The sequence below is a fragment of the Cordyceps militaris genome (genome assembly GCF_000225605.1).
Source record: "Cordyceps militaris CM01 unplaced genomic scaffold CCM_S00010, whole genome shotgun sequence".
NCBI classification, from domain to species: domain Eukaryota; kingdom Fungi; phylum Ascomycota; class Sordariomycetes; order Hypocreales; family Cordycipitaceae; genus Cordyceps; species Cordyceps militaris.
Window position 1 is genome coordinate 374969 of NW_006271978.1, and position 6309 is coordinate 381277.

A 6309-nucleotide genomic window follows, 5' to 3' on the forward strand; every position below is an offset into this window, starting at 1 on the left:
CCTATAAAGCCTTATAACTTATAACTATAAAAGGCTTATTATAATACCTTTAGAAGGTAATACCTTAAAGGCTTAGTACTAGTTAGCTTATAATAATTCTAAAAGTAATAAAATAGTAATAAATAAAGAGCTAGCTAGCCTTTAGAGAGTAATACCTTAAAAGCTAATACTAATAAGGGTATTAATAAAGAACTAGCTAGCCTTTAGAGAGTAATACCTTAAAGGCTAATACTAATAAAGGTATTAATAAAAAGCTAGCTAGCCTTTAAAGAGTAATACCTTAAAAACTAATACTAATAAAAGTATTAATAAAAAACTAGCTAACTTTTAAAAGGTAATACCTTAAAAGCTAATACTAATAGTATTAATAAAAAGTCTATTATAATACTTATAGAGAGTAATACCTTAAAGGTATAAAGCTAATTAATTATAATACTTATAGAATAGTTCTAATAGGTAATACTTTAAAGACTAAAGGCCTTAAGAGTATAATACTTTTAAAATAAACCCCTAGAAAATTATAACTTAAGAAGTACTTAGTATAGTTCTAAGTAATACTTATACTTATAAAAGGCTAGCTTTAATAATAGCTTAGTTATAATATTAATAATATTTTTAGTATTTAGAATTTAACTAAAGTTTAACTAGTATAATATATTCTTATTATATAACTAATAATATTAGATATTTATATACTTTATATAAAGGTATTTTTAGATACTAGAAGCTTAGGTAATAGTATTAAAGTTATTAGCCTAGATAATAATCTTAGTATAAATAGGCTTTTCCTTAAGGGTTTTTATAATAATATAATAAAACTATTAAATCTAGATAGCTTCTTAGGCTATATTATATTAAAAGATATACTTTACTTTAGTAGTTAAATATATAATAATATTCTATAGCTTTAAGTACTAGGATATAATACTATTCCTTAAAGTAATAATAAAGCTATTAATAGATTTATATATTTATTAGTAGCTAGTATAGTTAATATTATAGTAGACTTAAAGTCTTTTATTAAGTCTTATAAAAATAAGTTTATAGTTAGTAGTACCTTTAATATATTATAGGAGTTATTTTAAGCTAATAATATATTCTACTAGTAGGGTAGCTATAAATCTATAATAATAGCTAATAGTAAAGTAGATATTAAGCTTAAAGTAGTTAGAAAGATAAATTAGGCTTCTATAGGTTTTAATATACTAGCTATTCTTAATAGTTAGTTATTACTTAATACTTTTAGTAATAGGACTTATTAGTAGGTTATAAGGTTTATAGTTAAAAAGGCTAGCTTCTTTTAAAAAGGCTTTAGTATATCTACTTAAAAGAGTATAAAGGTTTTTATATATTAGTCTTAATAGATATTAATACTAAGATAATAGCTAATAGGGCTTATATTTATTATCTTATAGGTATTTAATAGGGCTTTCTTAATCTTTATAATAGTAACCTTATTTTTACTAATAATAAGAAGATTATTAATATAAACTATAATAATTAGGCTATCTTTATAAATAAATAGGGAATAATTAAGCTATATAGACTTAAAGTTAAGACTTTAAAGTATTTTATAAAGGGTTATATACTAGATCTATAGGGCTTACTTTAGCTTATATAGGGACTTTAATAGCTTTTATACTTTCTTAAGGTATTCTTTTTAATATCTTTTAGGTATTTTAATATAGACTTTAATATCTATAAGATTATAAAGAAAAGTAGTTTTAATATCTATTTACTTAACCTTAAGGTCTAGGGTAGCTATAATTACTAGTAATAAGTATAGTATTAAAATTTTTAGTATATTTATAAATATTTTATAATAATTAAGTCTTTTATATTAATTAAAGCCTTTTTACTTTTATAAGTTAAAGTAAAAAATAGCTTATTTATATATTATAGGTTCTTTATTATAAATAAGGTATTAAATATAATAAGGTTTATTATATTATTAAGATTAGAGTAAAGTATATATTAGTAGTTTTAAGATATTAAAACTAATTTAATTAGAATTTTAATCTATATTATAAGTCTTTCTTCTTACTTAATAGTACTACTTAAAGCTAAAAATAAAGGTATTTTAAAGAGGTAAAATAGTATCTTATTAATACTAATAGTAAAGATAGGATATAAGGTTAATTAAATATTTAATAATATTAGTTTAAATTTATTATTACTTAGTATATATAGATAGTTAATAAAGTTATTATTATTAGCTAAGTTATAGATATTATTATCTTTATTAGTAATTCCTAGTATTATTAATATAGAGAATATAGAGGGTATTATTTATTTAGGCTTTATAGTTAAGGTAGTAAGTATACTATAGTACTTTACTATAGAGCTCCTATTAGTAAATAAGTTATAGGTAATTAGAGTAATTTCTATATACTCTTATTTCCTATTAATTACCTATTAACCTAAAGAGTAATATATAGTTTTACTTTTATAACCTAAGGTAGGGTTATTCTATTAAAAAAGGTTATATTTAAAATCTTTAAATAATTAATTAAGCTATTCTTAAAAGATAATATTATTAATAACTACTAGTCTATTAGGTTTATTAGTATTTAAGATAATATAGTTAGTTTAGCCTTTATATCTAATTAAAATATATAGAATAGTTTTAAGAACTATTCTTAAAATATAATAAAAGGTCTTTTATTATTTATAACTACTTATAATTTATAAATAACTAAGGTTAAGTTTATCTTTAAACTATAGTTTATAAGGAGTTATTAATTTATTATTCCTTATTATAAGGGTATATTATTAAAGAGTAGTATAGGCTTATATTATAACTAGCTAGAATTTAATTAGCACTTTTAACTAATATATAGTAGGAAAAAGCTTATCTTATAGTATCCTATTCCTAACCTTAGTAATACTATTCTATTAATATTAATTAGTAGTAGAATACTATAGGTATATACCTAAGGAAATATAAGAGTTCTTAAACTAGGTTATAATATTTTCCCTTTTTTAATTTAACTAGATAAAGTAGTATTTATATTCTAGATATTCCTATATCTTTAGGAAATTTAGTATTATATTAGGTAGCTAAGATTTCTTTTTAATAGGGAATAGCTAGTATATTCTAATATAATTATTAATAATAGTAACCTAGTACTAATCCTTCTTCTAGGAGGTAGGTAGGGTGTTAATAATATTAGTATAAAGGCTTTTAAAAAGATATATTCCTTTTTAGAATAGATAAATATAGGGGCTTTCTTTTTATTTCCCTATAAGATAGCTAATATAATATTTATACTAGTTAATAGGCTTTATATTAGTAAAGATAAAGATAAGTTTAGTAATATTCTATTCCCCTAGATATCTAAGTTAATTATACTATAGCTTATACCTTAGGTTATCTATTATATAAGCTAATATATTAATACTTAGAGTAATATAGTTAATTATATAGACTTTAGTAGTTTACTAGGTAGTAAGAATAACCCTCTAATTCTTTATTATAACTACTTTTTCTTTACTAAAGACTACTATAGTATTCTCTACTACTAGGTAGCTAATAGAGAATAGGCTTATTAGGGTACCTTCCTATAGAATACTATTATATAATTCTAGGGTAGTCTTAGGGCTCTTTATAGTAATAATAACTATTCTATAAGTAGTAGGTTTTAAAATAGTATTAATAAGACTTTAAATACTAAGGCCTAAGTAGGGGGATAGGTCCTTTATAAGTTCCTTATAGCCTAAAATATAGCTAGATATACTAAAGTTAAATAGTATTAGTTTTTAATATAATAATATAAAAAGACTAAAATCTTATCTAGGTTTAATATTTATAAGAGTACTATTTACCTTAAGTTAACTAGAGTATTATAAACTCTAAAAAATAATAAAAATAAGTTAGGCTAGCTTAGAGTTTATAAAGAGATTTATATATTATTTAAAGCTAACCTTCTTATATTTATACTTATTATTATATTTCTTAGTTAGGTATTAATACTTTTTATTTTATTAAAATAAAAAGAGTAGGTTTACTAGATAAAGTTTAAAGTATAACTTTTAATATTACTTATTAAAATAACCTAGAAGCTTATAAGAGGAATAGAAGTACCTAATAGTATTAGGTTTTATTATACTATAAAGGGGATACTCTTTAGTAGCTATTATAATAACTAAAGTAGCTTACTATTTAGACTTTTTATTATTCTATTATTTAAGCTTAATAAGGTTAACTATAACTATAACTACTTATATAAGTATAGTTATAAAAGCTATAATAGTATTACTAATTTACTTTAGAATAAGATAAAAGGCTATCTTAGTAATATAGGAGTTAAATCCTTTATTAAGACTATTAATAAAAAGATATATTATTAGAGCTTTAAGAATTTTAAAGTCTTTATTAAGAGATTATTACTTAGCCTAAGTATTAATAAATACTATAGTAAGTTTCTTAATAGATCTATATTAAGTAAAGGTTAGTATTAGGAAATAGTTAACTATAGTTTAGAAGATAATAGTACCTTTTAATTTAAAATACTTCTTAAAGGCTATAATTATATTTAATATTATAACCTTATTTTTAATAAGGCTATAGGTATATTCTTTAAAGCTTATATTAATAAAAGTAATAATATAAACCTAGTTCTATATTTATTCCTAGATAAGATCCTCTATAGTCTTACTATTATAAGCCTTAGTTAGGATAGAGTTATTTTCTTAGCCTTTTAATAGTAATCTACTAAGATTATTAAATCCTAGTATATTAATTATCTTTAGCTTCTATTTAACCTAGCTACTTTTAGATTTAAGTTTTAGGATATTTAGTACCTTCTTTAGTATTAAAGATATAATATTAGATAATAAAATAAGTAATAAGGCTATAAGAAGATCTTAGCTTATATATAGGAGTTAAGTTACTAATAATACTACCTACTAAAGAAGTAGAACTTTAAGATAATAAAGAGGATAATAGGCTAAATATATAGTTTCTTTTTTTAAACTAAGTACTTTATATTTATTTAAAAGTAAGAAGTATTTAAGTAAATAATAGGGAATTCTTCTTACTAAGTAAGTAATTACTATATACCTTTTATAGTAGTTAAGACTATAGATTATAGTAAGTAATTTAGTAGATATATTTAGGACTATAAATTATAGTAAGTAATCTAATAGGTATATCTATTTAGGGGCTATAACTATACTAAGTAAATTTATATTATAATATATATAAAATAAATATATAGAGTCTATATATAAATTACTAAGTAAGGTATAGTAATAGAATTTCTTTTTCTTTATATAGAATTTTTATAGTAAATAGACTTATTAGATATACTCTAGATTAGCTAGAGTTTAGGGTCTTTCCTCTTCCTATATATAAGGAGTTATAAATTTCTTAAGTTTTATAGTAAATATTAGCTTATATAAATAGTAAGTAAATTTAATAAGAAATTAATACTTTTCTTTATTTTATTAGTAGCTTTTATAATATAAGCGCTACTAGGCTTATAACCTATTATAACTAATAGGGTATATATAGGGTAAGAGGTAAAGTTATTATATTATGTATCTTCTATCTAGTTGTATAGTATGGGTAAGTGCTAGATATACTAGGTAATAGGAGATTGTTCTTCTGGCTTTAGAGCCGCCTATTATCAATTACCCTCTAAAGGTATTATAATAAGCCTTTTATAGCTATAAGTTATAAGGCTCTATAGGTCTTATAGTTACTAAAGCTCCCTTATAGCTATAATCTTATAAAAGCCTAAGCCTTTATAAGTTTATTACTATTCTATTACTTTTAAAACTATTATAGTTAATTAGTATACTTAATACTAGTATAATACTAATATAATATACTTAATACTAGTATAGTACTAGTATAATACTAGTATAGTATACTTAGTATTAGTATAATACTACTATAGTATACTTAGTACTAGTATAGTACCTAGTATAACTTAGCTAATAGTCCCTTATATATTCTATAGCCTTTAGGATAAGGCGCCTTTATTAAATATAGTTTATAGTATAACTTTTATTTTCTATAAAATTTATTTATATAGGTTTTTAAGTTAAATTACCTTATAAGTAAAAAGTAGAAAATATAGTAGTTATAAAGCCCTCTATATAATAATAAAGCCCTTTATATAATAGTAAGCTATACTATACCTAATATAACTATAAGCTACTCTATACCTAGTATAATTATAAGCTACCCTATACCTAGAAGAAAAAGGTAACTTAGGTATACTAATAGGTACTATTATACCTATTAGTAAGTAAGAGAATTAGGCTACTATTATAGTATATTATAATAGCTATAGTAGTTAC